Below are 27326 nucleotides of genomic sequence, written 5' to 3'. Positions count from 1 at the left end.
ATTTTCCTGCAAATCACATGATTTTATTTTTCTCTATGGATGAATAAAACTACATTTTGTGTGTGTGTGTGTGTGTGTGTCACATTTTCTTTATCCATTTATCTGTTGATGGACATCTAGGCTGGTTCCATAGTTTGGTTATTGTCAATTGTGCTACAAATGCCAGTTTCTAAATATAAACCTCCTGTCTCTCCCTTCCTCCCTCTCCTCCTCCTCCTCTTCCTCCTCCTCCTCCTCCTCCTCCTCTTCTTCTTCTTCTTCTTCCTCTTATCTCTATCTCTATCTCTATCTCTATCTCTCATTTCTATTTCTCCATTGGAACTTTACTAGTAGAAGGCTGCATCAAAAAAGTTCAATCCATGAATTTTTTAAAAAATAGTAAATTCAACTGTAGGTTTGATAAATTGAAAATTTAAAGCTTTTGCTAGTCAAAAGACACAGCCAAATGAATAAGAAGACAAATCACAGATTAGAAGAATATATTTGCAAATTACATGTCTAACAAGGGTTTCATAATATATATGTAAACAGTCCTCAAAACTCAACAATAAAATTGTAAACATATAATTCTAAAAATGAGCAAAAGAGTTGAATAGATGTTCCATCAAAGGACAAGCACAGATGAGAGGCACATGAAAATATGCACAACATAATTGTTCATTAGGGAAATTCATATCAATACTATAGTGAAATACTACTACATACCTCTTAAAATGTCAAACAAACATGATAGTACCAAGTGGTGACAAAGATATAGAACAACATGAATTTTTTACATTGTAAGTGAAAATTCAAAATGTTCCAACCACTTAGCAAAAAGAGTATGGTAGCTTATTCCATTCTTAGGTATTTACCCAAAAGAAAAGAAAAATGTTCACACAAAAACCTGCACAATTGGGTTATGGCTCAGAGGTAAAACACTCGCCTACCATGCATGAGGCACTGGGTTCAGTTCTCAGCACCACATAAAATAAAGATGTTGCATCCACCTATAACTAAAAAAAAAAATTAAAAAAACCTGCATATGGATGTTAGAGCACCTTTGTTCAAAATTATGAAAAGCTAGAAACAATACAAGTATTCTTCAAATAGTGAACACAAAAAAAAGATAAAACCATAGAATGTAGCAAAAAGAAAAAAGGAATCAGCTTTGATGCATGTGACAAACATAAATGAATCTCAATTTTGTTGATAAGTAAATGGTGCCAGAGCTAAAAGTCTAAACTCAATATAATTCAATATGACATTTGGAAAAAAAAATCCACTGAAATAGAGAATAGACCTGTGACCTCAGAGGTAGGAATTGTAGCAAAGGAATGACTGAAAAGGGGAAACACAGGTAATTTTTTTCAATAATGGAACTGTTCTGTATCACAACAATATTGATAGGTATACAACTCTTTGTCAAAATTCAAAATGTGGATGAAACATTTATTGCATAGCAATTAAAAAGCTAGATTATAAGATATCCACAATACTTAGAGCTCCTGTCCCAGGTTTCCTTGGTGTACGTGTTGAGTTGAAACTTTTATTTCTGTTTCCTAATGAGGAGCTGTCTGATGATTTGTATATTACAGATCTATTCCCAAGGAAAGAAGTTGGGATAATGGAGAATAATTAAAATGGTGATGCCCAATTCTCATCAAGTAAAACATTACATGTTTTACATCCATAATGCAATGAAATTCTCACAGTGATTTTATGAGATAAGGTGTTACCATATAGACACTTATTTTATAGAGAGAGCAGGAAACCAAGACTTGCAAGGCTAACCATGCACATTACTGATTCCACATTTGTGCATCTCCAACAGGGTATAATGGACACTTTTGTATTATTAATTAGGATTTTTGTGATTTATAGATGGAGAATGTGAAAGCAAAAAAAGTAGTCTGATTATTTCTGGTTGTTCTCTCCTTCCCAAGTGACCAATTGTGTGGTCACCTTGAAGAGATCATAAGGCATGTAGCTTTGAAGAGAAAATGCCATGAGACAGGTGGTCTAGATGAGAAAATGTTACTTAATATAAATTGCTCTCTTCAGGAAATTCCTTGTCTTCCCACGGCTTGGTGGCTAGGTGGTAAAGTACAGCCGGTGTCACACAGTAACTAAATGACATACTGTTAACAAATTAACAGGTTCTGCCTTTCCTGAATTCCTTGCAAAATTCTGAAGTCATCAAATGTATAATCATCAAAAAGTTCATCAACTTATTTTTCTGTAAATAATACAGCTGGTCTTACCCATGTTTTTTTGAGTCCATGTTGACAGGTACACAGGCAAATGAAACATATTTCTTTGAGAGAGAATCTGAGTCATTAAGTTGTATAAGTAATCATTTACTTTGCAAACTGTGCGTCATGTGTTATTATTAACATTTAGTGTGAGCTGAGCACTCTACATAACAACATTCCTTTGAAATGACATGATGTAAGGTTTCTGTGATAAAGTAGCTTTATCAGCATGGTGTTGAAGCCCATCTTGTGTCATTGTTTGTAGATGGCTGACTGAGTTAGAGAATGAGGGAAGGTGCTGTTAGCAGCCTGTTAAGGGGGGCGGGCAGAATTCAGAAATGCATATAAGTCAAAGGCAGGACATTTCAGAACATTATAAAATAAAACAGGACAAACTATTATCTTTTCTTTTCCTTTAAATCAATGGGTATAAATAGTATTATCTAGTGATTATTATCTATTGGGTATTAATTTGCGGAAGGTTTTGGTTTTTTAATTTGTTCTCTCCCATTCACACAGATAGCCAAGCCTACTTATCGACCCAGATCATTTTATGAAAGAGGAATCAGAGGTTGCCTAAAAATAATTGTCCTTTATTTTGTTTAGCAAATGAAGAGACTATATTTAAAATATATTGAAGAGACTAGATAGAGAATGAAAAGGGGAAGAATTCTAGAAATCAGAAAGAAACAAATTTCAGCAGGCCGATCTCAGGCACTTGTGACCTTCTTGGAGGTAATGTCCTGAGGAAAAGGCAAGACCTCAGAGAGGAGAAAAGCTTGACACACAGAAGGAGATTGGCCTTTGGGCAGATTGCCCTGGCCTCTGCAAGAAAGCCCAGGCCCCATGAGGATCACAGAAGCAGAGCCCTGACAGATGTAGAGAATGGTAAGAGTAACAGCCAACATGATGCAATAGACACTGAAGGACCTCTCCAACTTTCAGAAGCCACAGAATCTTCCCAGCTTCTGGGACCATCTTGTTGAAAGAGTTCTAACTCTGATTAAAGGGAGTTTCCTTGGGGGTTATCGATGTGGTTCAGTGGTGGAAAATTTGCCTGGCATGGGTGAAGCCCTGAAATTGTTCCCCAGTACTATTAAAAAATTGAAGTTTCCTTCTAGAAGTACAGGAGTAAATAGGGGAAGGTTAGGAATCAGTTTTATGTTGATTTAAAGAGAATTTTTAAAAAATTTTTTGGAATCTCCTGAGTTTGCAAAATAATAGTCATGCCTGGCATGTGCTTAATCATTCTATTTTATGTAGTAAATGAGCAGGGCTAACTTAACACAGAACTTAAAAGTTCCACATAGAAATGCTGGTCTTGTTTAGATTTAATTGGCATTTCTACATGCATGTTTAATTGGTGTTTGCTACATTTACAGAACTGTAGAAAATTAGGAAGAAACAGAAAGGGTCATTTCAGCCTATTTCATTTTATTTTTGTTGTTGTTGTTTTAATATTTATTTTTTAGTTGTAGTTGGACAAATACTTTATTTATTTATTTATTTATTTATTTATTTTTATGTGGTGCTGAGGATTGAACCCAGGGCATTGCACATGCTAGGCAAGCGCTCCACCGCTGAGCCACAACCCCAGCCCCTTTGTTGTTGTTTTATAAGATTAAGCATTTTCTGAAATACAAAGTTATGAAATGACATGTAGGATTAGGCTGGTTCAAGGGTGGAGCTGGGATCTGGGCACAGACATCCTGAACATCACAGCACACCCCACCTTCCCACATTATGTTTATAACAAACCCAAGCCAGTCTGGCCCTACTTCAAAAAAATGCTAAACTGAAGAAAGAAAGAAACCTTTGTCTTCATCTATGTTAAATTTGTCTGGTTGGTACAGCTGCATTTAGAAAATAATATTCTTTCAATAGATTGTCCACAAAGCAGAACCTCTCTTTACAGTGAACTCCAAAGTATTTGAGACCCTAATTTGGATTTATCATCTGGCTCTACTTTCACCAGTCCATATGCGAGACCTGAGGTGAGAAATTCTAAATAAAAAGATGAGCTGTTTTAACAACAACAACAAAAATCTCTGCAAAGAAGACATAACAACAGGCCTCAGTCTTATTTCTGGGCCATGTAGCAGAGTGGACAGCACAGTAGGGGAGGCAAGAGATTGTCCTAATTGTCTGTGGGTTTGTGCAGTGTGTGCTGAGAAGAAGGCAGTGTGCATTTGGGATTGAAGCCTTCAGTATCTTAGCAGAAAAACGGGGAGGGCAGGCATAGGAAGCAGAAAGGGTACCTTTCCCTAGAACCTCAGGCCTGTGGAAGACAGTGTGCCTAAGACCACAGCAATTGAAGGCTTTAGCATTGAAAGAAAGCTACAAGTGACAAGCATTGCAAGGCAGCAGCAGAGACCAGGAGTGACACCTGTGAAGGACTCCCAGAAGAACAAGGCAAGAGGAGAGGTCTGCAACTTTTCAGGAGGCTAAAATTCCTACAAGTCTCTAATGGAAGGATATATCCACAGAAACAGAATTTTAAGATTGTTAATATGATCCATTGTTTTCCTTTGAGCCAACATGGCATAGAGACAAATGGATTAGGCTGGAGTAGTCATGCAGTATTTGCATATTTATCCAGTTCTCATTGCCTTCTTTCTCCTCTGCATTCCTCCTCCTCTATGCCTATCTCATAATTGCTTTTCCAGTTGAATCTGAACTTCACCTCTGAGAGCTATTTTGTCCTATCTGCTCCTGGATCTGATCTTCAATGTCACTTCTGCTCTGCACCATCCACTTATAATTTACCCTTCACTACAGTGTTTTCTTGGTCATTCTTTTCATGAATGTGTAATTTTCTTCCTCTTAGATAACAACACTGATTTTTATTTCTGAGTAATATAAAATGCCCAATAGAGCACCTTAAAACCCCTTGTTTCATTTAATTTTTTTTTCCACTGATGTGATCAAAAGACCTGACAAGAACAGTTTTAGAAGAGGAAAAGTTTATTTAGTTTCAGAGATCTCAGTCCTTAGATGGCCAACTCAATTCCTCAGAGCCCAAGATAAAGCAGGACATCATGTCAGAAGTGTATAGTGGAGGAAAACAGCTAAGAACCTTGTACCAAGAAGGAGAGAGAGCTATGCTCACCAAGAACAAATATAGCCTAAAGGCACACCTCCCAATGATCCACCTCCTCCAGCCATACCCTACTTACCTACAGCTATCAGCCTGTTAATTCCTATTAGAGTATTAATGCACTGGTTAGATTGAAACTCATAACCCATATGTTTTATCTTCAAACTTTCTGGCATTGTCTCACACATGAGTTTTGGGGGGACACTGCATATCTAAACCATAACACCCTATAAGAGTTTAAATAAAATGCAATACTTACCCTTGCATTTGCCTCTTTGTCTACTTGGAAGGTTTCATTTTCTTTTCCTTAAAGACACAATTTACACCCTTTCTTCGGGGAAAATTTCCTCTTCTCTAAAGTATTTCTTCATAGCTCTCAGCATATCTGACAATGGCCATTGTGTCTTTGAAGCTCAAATGTCCCAAGACAGAGACATTTCCCCTGACCACCAAGCACAAAGTGGCTTCCCTATTTTCTCATTCACTGTCTCACTGTCTAATTATGGTTATGGACAGTTTTAGATTTTCTTGCGCATTAACTTTTTTACTTTTTGTTTGATTACCCGTTTATACAGTAGTTCTCTAACTGAGGTAGAGACCTTATGGCACTTGCTCAGCCCTCTGCACTCCTAAATTCTCCTTCTATTCCTGTCACATAGCTGGTCTCCTGATAAGAGGAAAGGGTCTTCACATGCCTGAGGGACAAGATATAAACAGGGACAGCTTGGTATCAAGAAGAGTGTCGGGAAACCTTTGAGACCTTCTGAAATCTGAGAAATGAAGGCCAGCCATCAGTGGAGTTTTTGCTTCTGGCTCTGTGGTGGAGATAACTTGAGATCTGGAGTAGGTTAAACTCTATGGTTCTTTGATTAATCTTCTGTTTTATATTCTAGCAATTAAATTGTATATGCTTTAAAAATAGGCAATAGTTCGTACTACATTTTTCTTTATTTCTTTTCTTTTTCAGAGTTAGCTATCTTACTTCACTGAAGAACCTTTTTTTTTTTTTTTTTGCTTTGTGATTCAATTAATTGACCTGTAATCTGAAAGGGCAGGATGAGAGAAATATCATTGAAGTTGCCTGAAGTGTTCTCTGTCTACCTGTTGTTGTTGGTTTGTTGGTTTACTAGTTTTGATGATGGAGAGACCAATGGAAGGAGAACAGAAATCAGCCTTCAGAAGAGATGCCAATAGACTGATGCTGGGATCTGCTGGTTGAGGCCAACCTCCTTCTATTACACAGTAGAAATGGGCACATTTCCTGCCTCCCCTTTGTTGTAGTAATTCAGTTAAGTTTGAAGTGTCTTTAATTGATAGCTAAGATGATAAGACAATTGGCATGGTGCCTGGAAGATAGGAAGCCTTAACTAAAAGTTTGCTGAGATAGTTCTTAAAAGCTGTAATCCCAATTTTGATTCCAAGAATGACAAAACAATAGCACAGGTAGAGGCAGCTCAAGTGCTGCAGGAGTGGGTATGTCACTGATTTAGAGTTTCCTACCATCCTAGTAATTAATACTTTTAGAGTCCCTACACCACCACCACCACCTCCGCCCCCAAATATTTGTCTTTCTCTTTCTCTCTTTCTTCTCTTTTGTTTGTTTGTTGTGTTCTGTTGTGGTAGTGATGGTGCTGGGGTTGAACCCCAGGCACAAAACCACCTTTGAGCTATACTCCCCTTAATCTTATTAAAGACAAATGCTCCTGTTTCATTCTGTTTTCAGTTGTCTACTAATGGAAAAGCTAGATCACTCCAAGATGATGATGTGATGACTTGGAAGATCCATCAAATAGATTTCCAGAATTAAAAGGACACTAAGTAACTGTGTTTTCCAGAGGATAACCCTGTCATAAAGTTTGGACTGATCTGATCAAATACTCTTGGTTGGAAGGTGACCATACGGAAAATTAAAGTGAAAATAGTTGAGATGTTAAACGCAATGGTCTAGAGTTGCCTGGATGAGTATCTTTAAGCTCTGCTACGTATTAGGTATTAGGTCACTTTTAGAAGATTATTAATCTGTCTGTGCCTGTTGCCTCAGATATAAACTGATGCAGTATCATACCATACTCCCTAAAAAGTACTTTTCAATCATTTTCTCTTTTGGCAAAAGTCCTCCTATATGGAATGCTTGAGAAATCACATGACTTTGGGAGGGATGCCCTTGGAGAAGTGAGAAAGAAGGGTGCCTACACCTGAGCATAACCAACCAAGTTAATGCTGATGATACCTGATGCAGCAGTGTTACTTTCTGAGACAGATGAGCCTGGTAAAAGACACAAGCACCTCCACATCCCATTGGCTAAATAGAAATTACATCATCACTAATTACTTCTTTAGGCATTTTATAAATATCATAGTGTATAATACCTGAAAATAGGATTTGGAAGTTGAAGGCATGTGGGACAAACTTTCTAAACTTGTTGACTGGTAATGTGAATCATCAGAATTAGGAGGTTGAGTGGGAGAGCAAGTGAGATGGAAGGGAGAGGTAATGGATTTTCAATCCCTCTTAACCTCACTTGTGAAGCAATATAAACACATCACCATGTGATAATAACTCATATATAAAATTTATTGATTATTTCAAATAGATTTCCAGAATTAAGCAGTTGCTACTAAACATTTATGGGCAGAAATAAAGCCAATAAAATGGATCATCATTTTATGTTGTTTCTTTGAATCATTTCTTTGGGGACATCAATCATCAGTTCCAATTTTCCAAGCTTTACTATGTAGATATAGTGTGAAAGTCAAATTATAAAATGATAGTTATTTTAAAGAATATGTTAAAACTTTCATGGACTTGTGCCATTTTTATGCCATTTCTTCTGTGTTTTCATATTTTTCTGAGTGTCTTTCTTTAGTTTGATATGGATTACTCTAGTCTGGTTTAGTTTGGGGAGATTGTCTTTATTTCATTCAATTTTTCTGTCAGATCTATGTAGCTACAATTTATACATGCTACCTATGTCACTACAATCTAAAAACTTTGACATCCAAAATATCCAAAACATTTGTGAATTTTTTGCATGTATTAGCATATTATGTCAGTGTTAAACACAAGACAGACAAAACCTCTTGCTTACTTTATTTTTAAAATAGACTTATCAAAAATAAATATATCCTCAGAGCTAGGGCTGTGGCTCAGTGGTAGCACACTCGAATGGCATGTTTGATTCTCAGCGCCGCATATAAATAAATAAAATAAAGATCTATCAACATTGCTGGTGGGACTGCAAATAGATGCAACCAATATGGAAAACAGTAGGAAGATTCCTTAGAAAACTTGGAATAGGACCACCATTTGCCCCACCTATCCCACTCCTTGATATATCCTCAAAGGACTTAAAATCAGCATACTATAGTAACATAGCCACATCAATGTTCATAGCAGCTCAATTCACAATATCTAAACTGTGGAAGCAACCTACATGCCCTTCAATAGATGAATGGATAAAGAAACTGTGGTATATATACACAATGGAATATTACAAAGAATTAAAAGAGAATAAAATTATGGCATTTGCAGGTAAACGGATGGAGCTGGAGAATATCATGCTAAGTGAAGTAAGCCAATCCCAAAATACCAAAGCCTGAATGTTCTATCTGATAAGTGTATGATGATCCATAACAGGGAAGGGGGAAATATGGGGAAAATGGAGGAACTTTGATTGGCCAAAGAGGAGGGAGGGGAGGAAGGAGAGGGATGGTGCAGGGAGGCAGAAAAGATGGTGGAATGAGATGGATATCATTACACTAGGTACATGTATGACTGCACATGTGGTGAGATGCTACATTGTGTACAACCATAGAAATGTAAAGTTGTTTTACAATCATGTACAATGAGTCAAAATGCATTCTGCTGTTATATATACCTAATTAAAATAAATTAATAATTTTTTTAAGAAAAAGAATACAGGCAATAATAAATGTTGGCAAAGATATGGGGGAAAAGTACATTCATACATTACCAGTGGGATTGCAAATTGGTGCAACCCTTCTGGAAAATAGTATGGAGATTCTTCAGAAAACTTGGAATGGAACCACCATTTGACCCAGCTATCCCACTCCTCAGTTTATACCCAGAGGACTTAAAATCAGCATACTACAGTGACTCAGCCACGACAAGGTACATGCAAGCTCAAATCACAATAGTTTACCTATGGAACCAACCTAGGTATCCTTCAGTAGATGAATGGATAATGAAAACATATAAATGTATAAATACACAATGTAATACTACTCAGCCATAAAGAGAAATTAAATGATGGTTTTGCGGGTAAATGCATGGGACTGGAGAATGTCATGCTAAGAGAAATAGCCAGCCCCCAAAACCAAAAGTTGAATGTTCTCTCTGATATTCAGATACTAACTCACAATAAGATGGGGAGTAGGGAAGAACAGAAGGACTTTGGATTAGACAAAAGGAAATGAAGGGAAGGGAGAAGGAATAGAAATTGGAAAAATAGAATTATTTGGGCATAACTTGCCTATCTGCATATATGAATACATGACCAATGTAATTCCATCATGTAAAACCAGAAGAATGGGAGTTATACTTCATATATGTATAATATGTCAAAATACATTCTACTGTCATATAAAAGTAATAACAAATAAAAATAAATTTTAAAAGAAACTATATATAGAAAAGATCTATCAATAACGAAAAATATATATAAATATATCCTCTATGTAAATTTAATTTGAATACTTTCAAGTTGAAGTTGTAAAATCTAGGAATGCTATTTTGAACTGGGTATGTTCTTTTGATTCTACACAATTATATTGTCTCAGCTAATATGCCACATCTATCTTTAATTAGAAATATAATGATGTAAATTAAATATTACTTAATACATACAACAAATCTCATATAGATACCAATATTTCCAAAAATTCCATTACTCAACCAAAGTTTCAGTTACAAAGTAAGGAAGTGAAGCATTAACTTGCATTGATTTGACATAATTATCAGTCTTAGCTATTAAGTTAATATATATGTATTTTATTTTATGTATACATATACATATACTTTATTCTTACTCTGTTCAATATAAAATGAGCACTCTCAACATTGAATTCAATACATTTAAATCTTTTTTTTAGTATTTATATCTGCCCTCTCCTTTCTCTTCTCCTTCTCATTTTCTCTATTTTCAATGCTTCATAAAATAACAGGGACATGAAATTTGTCAGTATATTCTATATTCTCGAAAATATTTGCATTACTTTTTAATTTGATGTATTTCCACTTAAATCAATCTATCTTTAATAAAATCATACAGCAGATAATGTTTAAAGTAATTCTTTATGAATAAAATTTATTTAAATCAATAGATTAAAGAAGAGCTTAGAGAATAAAATAAGCCAGTTAGCAGTAAATTCAAATTCCTTTTTAACACAATAACCATTCTTAAACACCTTCCACATTTGGCAGAAGAATTCAGCAGAGTAATTATATTAACTTGAGGTAAAGTACCTGTAAGCAAATTGAAAGTAAAGAAAATCAAATTCATGTGTTGTGTGGACCTCCGTACAAATCTTAACATAATTATATGTTAATTTAAATTTGAATTGAATTATTTCTTAACAATTGCATCCTTGTGAGAATTAGTGGAAGCATTGTGAGGGAAAGAAAATGGATATTCCATTTCTAAACAAATGGAACATATTTAAAATGTTTGGGAATATAGTTGCATGTTGAAACAGTATTGTTTATAGTTAATAAATGAAAGCCAGTTGTTTTAAATAGGTAGTCCTGGAAGTCACTCATTATAGCTCATTACATGGTACCCCATGGATTTGAGCTTACAACTTGGCTTTCAGTAGGGAATAGGATTTGCTAGTAGAGGTGAGTATGGCAGTAGAGGGGTTTGAAAGGTTATAATGCCTGGATTTTGATGGCTATTGGAAAGCCCTCTAAAGAATTCCATACTATTCTAAACTCTATCCTCATGATGTTTTGAATGAAAATAATTTAGTAATAGAATTATGATTTGATTCTCAATAAAGGAGAACTCAGATGAAATTTAAGACACAAATTGTGATGCAAACCATCAAATTAGAAAGACCAATAACCCAGACTGGGCCTGGGTTCTCACTGGAGGTATAAAATCCTCTTTAAGACAGTGGTTTTGAAAATATGTCCAAGACTTTTTACATCTTAATTCTATTAAAAGCTTAATAAAAAACAAACTTCTGGGAATATTCCATGCTACTAAATAAAAATATCTATAGGAGACCCCAGAAATTTATACTTTCGTAAGTACCCCAAGTGACTTTTAAAATTGAAAAATAACAAAGTACAGAAATTCAAGGGTGCAGTTGGATGAACATTGCATTTCAATATACTCATGTAACTGCCACTCAGAATCAAGATATAGTAAATTCTCTTCACTCTAGCAGAATTTTTTATCTTCCTTTCTAGGTAATAAAACACTCAGAGGAAAAATACCACAATTTTGCCTTTTTTTAAACTTCATGCAAATGGAGTGAACATAAGGTATATGAGCTTTGTAAATGACTTCTTTCAGTATCCCATATTTTAGATTCATTCATGTTATAGACTATATTGTTTTAATTGTTTTATAGTTGCATAGGTGATATGTGGGTAGTTTTCCAGGTAATTCCTACATATTATAATTTTAAAATATTTCATTCACCTGCAACCTACATAAGAACTCTGAAAATTCCCAACTCTTAACGCCATTTTATCATAAGATTTCAAATTTGCATCATCATGCCTTTGATTAAAAGTTAATTTCAGAAGCTGAATTTAGACTTAAACAAATGTTACCTGAAAGAACTTTATGTGCATAAACTACATAGAAAGCTTTTTCATATTATCATGTGTGTTAGCTTTTCACCACCATGGCCAAAGTAAGTACCTGACAAGAACAATTTAGAGGAGAAAATATTTATTTTGGCTCACAGTTTTAGAGGTTTGAGTCCATGGTAAGATGGCTCCATTTCTTTGGGCCTAATGTAAGACACAATATCTTGGCAGAATGGTGTGGTGGGGGAAAGCTGCTTAAGATCATGACAGACAGGAAACAGAGAGAAAAGGGGCCAGGGACAAAATAAACCTTTTCAGGACACACACCCCCAGTGATCACTTCCCCAAGCTAGGTGCCATCTCCCATTACTCCATTCAGCCATCAACGGATTCATCCATCAAATAGATTAGCCACTGGTGAGCTCAGCGCCCTTTTGATCCATCATTGCCTTAAAAGCCCCATCTCCAAACCTCACTGCTTTGGGGACCATGCTTTCAACACAGGAGCTTTGAGGAGACATTCCAGATCCAAAACGAAACACGTTGTATAGGCTTATTGGATTAGCTGAAATAGGGAAGGATGATAGGTACACATTAATAGGAAAAACTAGTGAATAAAAGTAAATAGGAGAAGCTTCAGGAAATCCTACTTATTCTCATAAGAAAGGGATGGAGAGGTAGGATAGAGAGGAGGGAGTGAAGTATACTGTAGATCCACACCTTTTCTTAGGGAAGTTACACCCCCTTCTAGTCTTATTCACTTCTTACCTTGCCATAGTCCGCTACCTTCTACCGCTTTCTATTAAACTCATCCTAGAGAGGGCTCAACACCCCACTCTCTTTCCATGTGTCCTGAAAAAAGTACCAGAATCAAATAGGCAAGATTACATCCTGTGCTCTTCTTTTCTAGGTCCTGACACCAAAGTCCTAGGTTGGTAAGGTTTCCCTCAGTGCAGTGGTTGTGATGCCCCACTCCACCTGACATTAGCGTTATCTTTCTCAGACATTAAACAGAAAGTTTCAGTGATTCCTTATGAGCATAGACCCTCCAACTTTACCCTTCACTTGGCATGGTGCTAGTGAACATGCTGAGTAAATTCACAAAGTAGCACAATCTTCAGCTATCAATAAAAGAGCATTCTAATTTATTTGTTGAACAGTATTAATATTTATTATGGAGGTATTGTAACTAGGCAGTTACTGAACAAGCCTTCAATTTGAGTTGATCTCTCCTTAGGTCCTTGAATATCACACAAGAAAATGAACCAAGAGACAATGAAGAAATTAGTATTAAAGCAGCAACCTAAAACTTTTTGGAAAATTCATTGTGAAATTATCTATATTTTTGCACATTCACAAACATTATATATGTGTGTTAATTTATGGAAATATGTGTGGTGATTTATGCAAATTATTATAAACATAAGCACAGGGGCCACTGGGGAACAGGTTCTCTAAAATGTATGGAACTAAGCTTGAGCCCCTCTTATGTTTTCACTTACAGGCTCAGTTTTGCAGGCTAACTCAACACTCAGTTCCACAAAATTTCATTCAAATGTGGAATGTCTAGCATATCCTGAGATCACTGAAAAAAATATCAAATATTCTCAAAAATATGTTTACTTGAGTGATGTCTCTAGTGTTTTATATATTTTGCATAGAATAACTTGTAAAAAATCTTCCTCCTCATCTTTAAATTTTTCTGCAGCTGTATATACAATTTTTTTGAGTATTTCTGTGACTTTCTATCCATCTATAGTGATTTATATAATGAGTTCAGGAAAGTTTCAGTATTTAATGTTTTCAAAATGATTCATGCTGAAGAATTAAAAAAGCTTTTAAAACTTTTATAAGGCAGGTCAGAGAATTTTTATTTACTTTTGAGAAATTGAGCAGCTGAAGCAAGAAGAAATAATTAATTCATTTGAATAAATCAAGAAGAGAGGCTGCCTGTAAAACTTATCTGTTGGATTATTACCTGATCATTTTTTACAAGTTTATGGTAGAAAAAGACTAACTAATTTCAGAAAACTTTTATACATCATTAATGAATTTACTAGCTCAGCATCACTGATCTGAAAACTGAAAAAAAAGCATGCCTCTGTGCAGGAACATTCATGTCAAGGCAAATTTCTAGACATGCATTGCCTTTCATTATGAGAGGTCAATATGAATGTTTTTATTATAAGAAAGTTGAAAAATATCTCCTTTCAATAATTTAACACTTATTTTTCTCAAACACTGTAAAAAAAAAAAAAAAAAAAAAAAAAAAAAACATGTCTCCTTCCCTCCTGCTGCATACTTAATGGTTACCAGAACAATTCAACTTCTATTCCCAGCATGCAGCAAGATTAATCTGTGACAATTGACATGGCTTCATGTCACTTTGCCAAAAACTTTCAATGGCTTCTCATGTCTGGTTAAAAACAAATCTAACTCCCCCCATCTGAAGTACTTATATTGGCCCATAAAATGGTAAATTATATGCTCCTTCCTTTGTTTTATAACCTAACCTTCTCTTACTGTCTTTTAACCCTTATCCTTAATGGCTTTCTCACACTTCCTTAACCCCATTAAGCATGTACCCAGCTTGATGCCTTCCACTTGCTGAGACCTTTGTCTAAAATGTTCTTTCTAGCATTATCTGTGACTTGTTCCCTACTCAAAGATCATGTTGTCAGAGGGCCTTTCTTGACTGTACTATATAGAACAGTCACTTCTTTCTTCTTTGGTGCTCCTTAGCCCCCATACCTACTATATACTCATTCTTTAAACTTTTATAGACTATTTATCCAAACTAAACTTTGAACTCCACAGGTCTTGCTTTCTTTGTTACCTGTTATTTTTGAAGAATAGAACACAGGATGCAGTTGATGCTCAAAACATATATGGATAAATAATAATATGAAAAAATTAAATAGTGAAACAGCTGAGTTTGGGCTCAATTTTGTTCTTCTTCTATTAGTTAAGATGTTATTGTAAAGACATTACAGCTGGCCTAACAGGTGCCAAAACAAATGTTTGAAGCTCACAGATAAAAGGTTTTGTGGTGGTGGGGTGTGTGTGTGCGCATGTGTGTGTGTGTGTGTGTGTGTGAGTGTGTGTGTGTCTAGAACTGATTCCTCTGGAGGTCACATGCCCTGGAGGTCACACAGACATAAATCATGAAACTCACCCAATGCAACAGGTGTGACCCGGGAACCTTAGCCTGCATTTGGCATTTCAATACGTCAACAAAACCACCACATACCAGAAAACAATGAGTTCAAAACGGGTTACCAGATTCTGCTGCATTTAAAATATATATATATATATATATATATATATATATATATATATATATATATATATATATATATATATATATATATATATATATATATATATACATATATATATTTTTTTTTTTCTTTCTTTCTTTTTCCTTGATTTTCCAATTCTTTTACCCTTCACATTCATAATTTTTCTACCTTCCTGAAAAGCCAGTTCTAGAATATCTTTATTATGCTTCTATGTTCTACCTGGATACCACTTGGTGGGGAAAGAGGCTTTGGATTTCCATGCTATTCCTGAAGCCAGCCTGTTCCAACACTACCCTGTATGCTCTGCTAGGAGGAAACACAGAGTATATCAAAACTTTGGAATCAGTGAAAGCAGGGAGCAAGCATTCTTGTTGGTACCAGCTCTTCTCTGCATCTCCTGGATAACTTCTCTTCAGATGGGCATGCTCTAAACCTGGCAGGAAGAGGGACAGAGGAGACATGGTAGAAAGGGTGATGGGAAGGTGTGAGTGACTGGTAGCTCAACCCATTCATAGTTTTTCTCACTGCAGATACCATTAAGGTGGTTCTACAAAGTGAATGGAAAATGAGGAGAAAAAAATGTTGCTAATATACTTTTGAAAACTAAATCATGAATTTGTAAAGGAGAAAGGAATCAAATGGAACAGGAACTTAAGAGGGGTTACTGTAATAGAGTAGGGAGATAGGAAGTCAATTTTTCTTAATTTTGAATTTTATTCTATTTCAACTTTAAGAAAATACACTAATAATCATTTAAAATTGAGGAACAAGGTGGACACAGTATTGTGGATTTTTATAATAAATTTAGAGATTGTAACTCAACTCTTAGAAGAAAATGTATTAATAAAGATAATAAGTTTTTTTTGTAAATAGCCAGCAAATTGCTATTCTTCAAAGTAGAAAAATTAAGATTGCAAGTGCCAATAGTTCACACTTTGAAAACTGAATATTGAAGACAATTTCACCATAACATGGAAGCTCAAACAGGAAGGAAAATAATATTTGTTGAGCAACTAATACATGGAAGACACTTTTCAGATAATCTTATCACCCCATGACAATCCTAGGGATTCCATTACCAATGCAGTTTTAGAATGATACTAACTTTTCCAAAATCAGATATCCTGAGAAGCTGATTTAATCCTCTTCCTGCCACTGCTTGAGATAGGAGTCTATGAAGGTGATTATTCACTTAACCCCCAATAAGTTTAGTAGGTTTTCTATGAACAACATATTTTTTTCATCCACATTTAAATGATCTAAAGCTTATGGTAGCTTTTGGGAACTAATATTATTATACTCTTATTTTTTTGAATGTTTTTTACTTGTCCATAGACATAATACCTTTATTTTATTTATTTACTTTTATGAGGTGCTGAGGATCAAACTCAGTGCCTCACGTGTGCTAAGCAAGAGCTCTACAACTGAGCCACAACCCCAGCCCATTATATTCTTATTTTAATGAATCTTCATAAAGCAAAAAATATATTGATGATTGTATGTGTATGTAATGTCTCAAAATCTACCCCGACTTGTCAGGCTGAGTGACATTAATCAATCCCTCTATTATATCTGCTTTTTTTCTTATAGAGAGAGAGAAAAAAAAATTTAATATTTATTTTTTAGTTGTCAGCAGACACAACATCTTTATTTTATTTTTATGTGGTGCTGAGGATCGAACCCAGTGCCCCGCACATGCCAGGCGAGTGTGTTACTGCTTGAACCACATCCCTGGCCCTTATATCTGCTTTTTGAGAATCACATCATTAAACAGTTTGGCCATAGGCCAAGATAAGTGTACTTATGTACATTAAATGCATGAGTGATTTCTACTAAATTATTTCTGTTTGTTCCTAAACTTGTTTATATGTTACCAAAATACAAAATTTAACTAGATTTATAAAAGACTAAAATAATAATAGAGAAAAATACTAGATTGGTGAAAACTAGATTGAATGTTTTCAGAAGACTTATAAAGGTGTATCCTGAAATTATTCTTGTAAAACCAGGTGTGATTCAAACATCCAAAAGGATAGTGGGTAGGGGACTCCAAAATTCAAATGGATTCTGGAATCAAAATATTACACAACCACCTTTTAGGACTTGCTTCATTTTAAACAATTCAAGATGAGAAAACAAGCAGCATCATATGTCTGACTTATATAAACTGACAATTGTAATTTCAATTACAAAATACATTTGTCCTACAATGAAAATCAGTAAATTAATAAACATTTGTCTAGTTTTAAAAACTTAAATATGTCTGTATCACTTATCATGATTTTCTGCATTAAGTAACTGTCTTGATTAATAAATCAATTCATCTTTAGTGCCTCACTATATTAGCAGCTTCAAATGACATAATTTGCTTTTCACTGTTTCTGTAGGTCAGAAGCCTCTGCTCAGGATCTTATGGAGGTGAAATCAAGGAATCATGTGGAGCTGCCATCTGGGGCTCAGAGTCCTCTTCCAAGCTCACCAGTTGTTGGCAGAGTCTATTTCCTTTGCAGTTTTAGCACTGAGACCCTGTTCTCCTGCTGACTGTTAGCTAGGGTCTGCTCTCAACCCCAAGAGGCTGCCCACAGTTTCTTGTCACATGGTCTGCAGAGTCCATTCCCAGAAACAAGGTCTGCTTTTTTCCTGGTCAGCCAGTATCTCTCTGACATGCTCTTCTAACCAGCTAGAGAAAATGCTCTATATTTAAAGCATCCATGTAATTAAGTTGGATCCACCTGGATAATGTCCCTTTCAATTTTCTATTTTTGAAACAGCTTTATTGAGTTATTATTGATATACAAAGAACTACATTCATTTAAGCCAGGCACAGTGGTGCACACCTGTAATCCCAGTGGCTTCAGAGGCTGAGATATGAGGCTCACGAGTTCAAAGCTAGCCTCAGCAACAGCGAGACACTAAGATTGGTGACCATGTCTCTAAATAAAACACAATATAGGGCTGGGGATGTGGGGATGTGGCTTAATGGTTGAGTGTCCCTGAGTTCAATTCCAAGTACCAAAACACACACACACACACACAAACACACACAGACGAACTACATACATTTAATGTGTACAATTTGATGGGCATATGCAGACACCCTTACCTTACCTTGATTGTGCTAATGTTATTCTCCCTTTCTTACCCTCCACCATATTATATAACCTAATCACTAGAAGGTAACAAATTATAGTCACAGTCTCTGGGATTATGCAGGACACACACAGCAGGGTGGACTGGACTCTGAGAGCATATGAATTCAGCCTATCACATCACAGAGTCATGCATAACCCATGGTACCCCGATATGCCCTGTCCACGCTGAGTAAGCAAAGCTACTCCAGAGCATATGTTTCCTGTAACCTCTGTCTTCTGCTCTCACTCTTTTTTTGTCATTCTTCTGTCCCTACCAAAGCAAGCTAAATGTTTACAGGGTAATAGGAGGCTCAGGATAATATTAGCAATGAGTGGTTGCTCTATCTAAAGAAAGAGAAATTCTGATTTTTATGAACAAAACACTGTGGGAGGAATTCTCAGTTGATTTTAGTCAGACAGCCTCCTACTCTCTGACACCCACATCATTTTTATTTAAAATAAGACTTAGTTAAAAAGGAAAAGGGATTTATTTGGGGTATTAGTAGTTTGGGTTGGTGAGAATAGATCAAAATCGTGATTCCTAAAATAATGACTTCTTCTCTCCAGCAAGAAAATACTCCACAATAAAAATTCAAACAATAGCAAATTTAAATAATAGCAATAATAGTATCAGAAAATTGGAGAGGAGGATGTGATCAGCTTTGTGATGAAAGAAGATCGAGCTAATTGGATGCAATTTTTTATGTTTTTATGAATGCATTATAGCTATGCATAATCACATATGCATGGGGTATAATTTGTTCCATTTTAGTCCTCAGAGCTTCTGCCCTCCCTCTCCTTCTCTGCCCCTCCTCTATACCACTGGCCTTCCCCTCTCTATTTATTTCTATAAACTGGTACTTTACAGGTGATATATTCTCACATGCACACAGCAGAATCTGGGTCAGATATAATATTTTAAAAGTCAAGTGCATGGCACAGGGTTGTGGTCCTTAGGTACAGGCATCTTGCAGTTTCACTCTGTGTCAGTCTGTGCTTTCCACTCTAAGGGGTTAAAATAGCCTCCACTTCCTGGTGAGTCTTAGTGCCAGGTAGGAGATGAGCTTTTGGTCTTCCTGCACTTTCTCCACATTCTCTTTTGTCTTGGGATGAAAATAGGGAGCATAACTGACATGAATGAGGAAGAAATGGTAAAACTCAATTCAAAAGCATAGAAATGTTTTCCAACAACCTTCCTTGTGCCCAATGAAGCAAATCCTTCCATGACAAATCCTTCCAGGTAAATAACAACTGGAGGAGATGTTTATAGCAAATTAAGCATCCATGAGAAGTTCTGACCAGATATTTTTAAGGTCTGTCTCTACTCTATTATTATAGACACCTAAGAATACAAGAAATATCATAAAATATTTAAATTCTGGGAGTCAAGCAAAGTGGATATGTGAACCCATAGTCAGGAGTCACTGTATTCTCATTCTGTCTGTTCACCAATAAATAAATAAATATATCAGTGTTTCCTTCTTCAACTACCCAGATCTTACCCAGTAAGTAAATAGTTTCTCATTTGAAACACAAATGTGATTATTTATTGTAAATAAATGACCTTCTAAATCACTCATGGTTTAAAATGCTTCAAAAGAACTGCCTGTGATATTACTAGCTAAGCCAAACTGCAAATAATACAGATTTTCAATAATGTTTACAAAACTCTAGATTTACTGCAAGAATAATTTGGACTTTCAATTAATAGAACTTAAAATTAAATTTCCCTATTTTCAATATCAAATCTCTTATTGTCATTCCACACTTGTTTTTTGAATATGAAAGTGAATTATGAATTTCTAGGATAATTATCAATTCTATAAAAGAATAAGCAGGGCTAGAAATTATGCACTAGCTTTTATAATTTAATTGAGGAACGGTTTACAATGAAGTTATCTAGACACTCTTCAGAAATATGAAGAAATACCTAAAATCTCAGCCACCAGAGACCAATTATACCTTAAGAAAACAGAACAGAACCAATAAATCTCTCTAAATGGTTTGGAATGAGAACTTTAATAGAGTAGGCTCCTATTTTTCTCATCTCTTGTAATTATGCCTTTTTCTATCATATCTACGCTAACATTTCACACTCTATATCTCAGCTGTTACCCATGTGTCTGAGAAAAATTATTTTGTGGTCTGAATTCTCCTTGTTCACTTACATGAGAGTGTAAAAGAACACAATTTGGGTAGCATGTTTGCACTTTCATAAAAGGTTAAACATATATTTACCCTAGGACTCATCAAATCTACTCCCAAGCATTCATGCAAAACCCAGGAAAGCCCATGTCCCCAGGGAGCTTCTTGAGGAAGTCTTGTAACAAATTTAATCATAATAGTCAAAAAGCAAGAAATTATATTGTTTCCATCAAGAGAAAAACTAATCAATTAAAGAATAAAATGAAATACAGCTGAAAAGTCTAAAGGATTGAACTACTGAGACAGTATACACTAAGACTGGATCACTATATCACTGGGGTATACATATGTCTCCATCTATAGGAAAAACACACACACAAAAAAAAATCTCCAGTAGCAGAACCAGATTCTTGGATTCATCAGAACTCAGAAGGATTGACTGGGAATGGACACCAGGGAGCTTTTTCAGTGATGAAATAGTTCATATCTTGAAGAGAGATATGGATCACTTAGGTGTTTGTATTTGTCAGAGCTACACAAACTGTAAATTTAAGATATGTGCATTAAATTAGATATAAACTAATAAACGTCAACTTTATAAAATATTATAATAAGTTTCCTTAATTAAAGTACATATAAAAAACATAGGGTTAACCAAGGTAAATTTTCTTTATGAATACTAACAGTGCTATTTTCTGAAATAGAACTACTATGCACTATGACTCTCCAAGAAAGAACTATGGTAAGCAAACTTTTTGCCACGAAATATTTTAAAGACTGCCTTTACAAACTAAGCCTCCTCAGAATATAATTCAAAGTTAATTTTTTTATCTAATGTTTACAAACAGTAAAGATAAAAATTGTAAGAGAGAGAGAGTGTGTGTGTGTGTGTGTGTGTGTTTGCATATATATTAAAGGTACCATGGTAGGAGTGAGACCAAATTAAGAAGACGTTATTTCCATGGCATTATGACACATATCATATCTTTGGTGCCACCTGTTAATAAGGTCAGAAAAAGAATGGAAATTATTACAGAGCTTTACAAAGAAGATTAGAGGAGACAGCTGAAAAGAATAGCAAAGGGAGATGCCCAGGACAGTAAAAGAACAGGAATTGAGACTTCAATTCAGAGAAGCCAGCCAGTTGTATGGGAAGAGTTAGCAGTTTTATTTTTGGCTCTGCTACAGACATAGCAAGGGGCCCCTGGGCAATTCACACATGCAATTTATGACACTCTGGCTGGCTTTGTATATCTGTCCTGTGAGTTTGTAATTGTCTGTGACTAGTGGCAGCTGTCACTGAAGTACAGTAAGCAAGGTGATCCCTCTCTGCTCCATGCTTTGGGAGACACCAAAGCTACAGTACAAAATTTGCTAGTGAAGAAAATGAAATATGATTAGCCAGGATTGACTGTAAACAGGTCACCTTGTAAACTGTGTTTGTGGATTGTAATCCTTGCTGTAAGGGGATCCAGGTATTTCAGAGATTTTAGAGAACTGCAGAGTACACTCCCAGGGCTAGAGGGAAAGAGCAGCTTGGGGACAACCTGGTAGACATCCTAATGCTAAGAGATCACTTCCAGGCATCTACATACCCACCATCACCAAAAATAGTGGGTGAGGAGGCTTTGGACCTTTCACATCCATCATCCATGCATTTGTAAATAATATTGCATTTCCAGAAAATGTTTACTGATCATTGTGAACAGATACATAAACAAATCCCACAATAACTTGTCTTCTGTTCTCTTTTCTGGAACATAATTCATTTTTCCTTGATGTCTCCTACAACCAGTTGTGGCCTTGTCCAGGAGCCGATCAGTCTTGGTAGTCACGTTTCCCATCTCACGCCTCAGACACCTTCAGAAGAGTGCCTCACACCTACTTAACACACAACAAACAGATTGGGAACAAAACAACAGTATGAAGGAAAAATAAACAGAGGATGGGTGAAGTGGTGATGGGTGGATAGACAGATGAATGGATGACATAATGCAACCCTGCATATCAGCTGAGTGGAATATAATACAAAACAAATTTAGAGATGAATACTAGGAGTTCAGATTTGAGCCAAGATAGGATAATCCAATTCCTTGCTGGTTTTTATAAAAAGTTCTGAGAAGTATAAAAAAAAAAATAACAAGACAGAGAAAAAAGGAGAAAGTTTGACTAGGAAGTTGATTAGGGAGTTCGGTATGGAACAGCAATAACATTCCTGGGTTTTCTTTTTGCCTTCCATTTATCCTACAAGGCATTAATGTAGCCCAGCATCTCCAGCAGGCACAAAAAAGGGGGGATGGAGCCTCAAGAAAAGCCTGTACCCTCTAACCAAAGGACTGAATTGAGGGTGAGAGGGAAGTATAGAAAACCAAAAGAAAAACTTGCTTTTCCCTGAGAATCACAGGGGCTGATGGGGAACTGAAATTCTAGCCCCATCCAGTGTAATGAAGGTAAGGTCAGGTAGACGCCCACGTCTCCTCTGAGCAATGCCAATGGGAGCAATTGGAAAGCATAACTTAGATGCACACTCTGAAGCAAGAGGTGAAATGAGGCGGTGCAAGGGAAGTTGACAGTACAGAGGGGTGACCCACTCCAGGCCTTTACACCCAAGGCCTTTACATAGACATTTTTGGACTTTCTATCATAAAAAGATTAACTAAGGTCTAGAATATCATCCCAACCCAATACCCAAGAAAAACATTTTAAAAAATTCTCTTCACATTCTAAGAATCCCCAAATCTTCCACTTGCATGACAAAAGGACACCAATACCAAGATGGCATGGATATGAAGCATTGGCAAGTGTTGCAAAGCAGCTACAGGTAGACATGGCTCGACAGGCAGTTTCAGAAGAGCTTGAAACAAATGAAAAGATAGAAAGTCTCAGCAAAGAAATACAAGACATAAAGAAGAAACTAATTGGAAATGTTGGAAGGAGAAATAAAATAATAAATATAATAATAAAAAGCTTAAAGATAGGCTCAACAACATAATAGACAGAACAGAGAAAAGAATTCACACATCCAAAGATACAGTAAGTAGCTACCCCCAGTCAGAACAATTGAGAGATAATAGACTGAAAAACAAAATAAAGATCAGGGCCTCAGGACCTGGGCACTCTAATAAAATCTCTCATTCATTTCATCAGAGTTTGGGGAGGAGAAGAGAAAGAGGGTAGGACTCAAACAATTAGGGAAAAATGACTGATGAATTCAAACTTTAGCAAAAAGACATAGACATACAGATTCAAGAAACTGAGCAAATGTTAACCAGAAAGAACCGGAAGAAATCCATGCCAAGTTTCCACATAGCCAAACTCTGAAAAATGATAAATTAAGATAAAAATTTTAAAAAGTCAAGAAAGAGGATCCGAGATCTAGTTAACAAATGATTAGCAAAGGGAGGTCCCAGTATGGTCCCAAAGGTGCCTGCTGAATGTCAGCAGCCTAAAGACCAAGAATCCAGTGGCATGGGAAAAATAGAAAAGATGTGTGGCGATAGATGATGAGCCATACTCAAGGGTGTTACATAGAAATATTGAAGTGTTTAGGAAAATATCATCCGCACTTACATCACCAGCCAGACATGTGAAGAAGGAGGTAAATTAATTTTTAAAAATTGACTCATGCCAAAATAAGAAAGTATGGATGTCCTTGGATGTGGCCCACTCATTTTATAAACGTTATTTGTATCATTGTAATAATGTGAAAACTGATGATTAACTTACCTAAATATCTGCACATTACTCTGTGGGTGGACAAGGAAGCACATATGAGAGAACAAGCCCTTGACTGTCTTCTCTCCAGTGCAGTAGAGTCAGGGACTCACACAATGGTGGCAACAATAAAACATGTCTAATGTTAATAAATAATATTTATATTTTTCTACATTAACTCTGTAGAAAAATTATGTCGATAATTGTGGGTTCTTTGAATGACCAGGAATATTTCTGCCTCATGGCCTTTGCACTTGTTGCAATGGTGCCCATTATACAGTAAGCTTTCATTAGATATTCGATGAGTAAATAAATATGTGTTGAAGTTTATCTCTAAGGAGCAAGATGACAGTTGTGAAGAGGCAGGAGGCTTAGAAACTTGCTGGTTTTTTACATTATAAGTTGTTTTTCTATGACTTTACAAAATGAGCATTCACTCAATGCACTGGGAAAGTACATTTGTTTAAAAAGATGAATTGATCAACTATAAAGAGAAAGACTTTCTAAAATTATATTTGTTGTGTCTGAAAAATATTTAGGTTGTCCCTGAGAGGTTTTTAGAGGTATGTGAATTTGACTTACTTTGATACCTAATTGATGACCTAAGTAATAAATAATAAAGGAAGAAAAGCTATTGAATCAAAACTAAATATTTAAAGCTTCACAGAAGAGCTACTAGCTGAAGTTTTTTCAAGTCACAGATGAAGAGATAAACAGGTGAAGATAAGTTGGGGGTTTTTAATTCTATAAAATCAGTTTGAAGATTATTTTATTTTTTTTCTTATACAATACTTAGAAAATAGGCATTGGAAAAAAGAAGAAATTCAAAGTTACCCATAATTCTACTGCTCAGAGACACTTTAAATCTATCTGTGAACTTTCTTCAGTTCTATTCCTACTTGTGTATAAACGTGGAGTTTTGTGTGCATTGTGTGTTTTTTACATTATAAGTGTGTCCTAGTATATGTGTGTAACTTTCCAATGACTCATGAGGCAAACACTTTCAGAGTAGGTTTAGAACACCCCTTCTTTCTTGGAAGCTGGAAGCATTTATACTCTAGTGACTTCCTAGCCACTGTTGACCCAGTGAAGGTTGGGTGCTTGACCTTGAGAGTAAAGTTTCCAAGTCTCCTATTACTAATCCCCTGAGACAGCTTGTGCCCTGACAATGTTTCTTTTGGACATGTTTTTGTCCAACTCTCTTCTCACAATAAACCACTAAGAAGCTACCAATCCAAGGACTGTGAAAGCTGATCCCTGGAAAACCACATCGCATTTCTTGAGATACCCTTTGAACTTGGATTCTCTTGTAGAAATTTCATGGAAGGTATGAATTTCCCTACTAAGAAAATTGTCCATGCTTTTGATACTGAGGAACATTCAGATTAAAACAGTTTGGAAAGAACTGTTTAATACAGACACAGTTGAAAATAATCACAAATAATTCCTTAATATGAAATGCCCAATTAATACATAGATTATATATCTCTGTGGAGTAAAGACACAGAAAGAGCTTACTAAGATATAGCTTTCCAAAACAGAAATCCCTTTTGTCCACTCATTATTCTGCATTTTTACAAAGCACATGTCAATATTCATCTTCCCTCTTTCTTTTCTGTCTTGTAGATCCTACAGAGTGTGTGATCTTGTCACCATTTAGCCAGTCACACCCTCCCAAGCCTACTGTAAATAGAAAAAGCAAAAACATAGTATTTACCTTAAGCTTACCATTTTTCTACTTTTATTTATCACAGGTATATGAAATTTACCAATTAAAATCAAAACAAAGAAAGATTCCCTATAATATAATAGACTGAAATTCCAAAGCAAATTTCAGAAAAGCAGGAAACTATTGTTCCATCTACAATTTTCACACTAGAAATGCCTAAAATAATGTTTCTTACCTGTGCAGGAAATTGTGCATCTGTTTCGCTGCCATTTCAATACAATCCTTGGTGTATTGCACTGTATTAACCTTTGGGCACCAATTGACTTCTTGCATTGTGATGAAATTTGTTTAAAGAGCTACTTTAGCAAATCTGATCCTCTAATTTCCTAAAGTATTTACAGTGTAAAATTTGGTCAAATATTAATTTTTTGTACTCACAAATGTTACATGCCACCATTTTTATTGTCCAGATAAACTAGGGACATTTCTCTGCTGTGATGGCATTTTTCCTTTGTGTATTTTCTAATTGGATTAAAAACATCATAAATTTGAGTGTGGAAATCTAATCTCACTAAAGGTGGAGGAGTAAGTTTATACATTTGGAGGGAGTATTTCTTAGTCCAGCCTAGATCTAAATATACAGTTTAATTTTATTTGTTAAAGAGTTACAAAAGCCATCCTGACTACTACTACTACTACTACTACTCTTCCTCCTTCTCCTCCTCCTCCTCCTCCTCTTCTTCTTCTTCTTCTTATTCTTATTCTTCTTCTTATTCGTATTCTTCTGCTTTATCTTTTATGGAACGAACTCTTTAATACAGACACAATTGCAAATAATCACAAATAATTCTTTAATATGAAATGCCCAATTAATACATAGATTATTCCAGCTCTTCCAAATAAATTTTATAGTTATACACAAACAAATCAGGTTCAAATTAGGCACATCCATGACATTTGATTACCAAGTCTTAAGTCTTCCATTTCTTGCCACCTACTTATTGACAAAAGTAGTTCATTTATACTGTTGAATCTCCAAGTGTGTGTTTTGCTTCTTCTCATAGTGCCTGGGATTGAAGCCAGGTCCTTACACATAATTGGCACCATTCTACCACTGAGCTATAGCCCACCCACAAGTTTCTTTTTTTAACAGACACAAATACAATATTTATACATAAAATAAATTTGAATTTTAGCACATCAATCTCTCAGTATTTCTCAAGTACTTTAACACTCTAAGATAAATGAATCAT

This window comes from Marmota flaviventris, chromosome 8 (genome assembly GCF_047511675.1).
Source record: "Marmota flaviventris isolate mMarFla1 chromosome 8, mMarFla1.hap1, whole genome shotgun sequence".
In the NCBI taxonomy this organism is placed as follows: domain Eukaryota; kingdom Metazoa; phylum Chordata; class Mammalia; order Rodentia; family Sciuridae; genus Marmota; species Marmota flaviventris.
Note: the sequence above shows the minus strand (reverse complement) of the source record.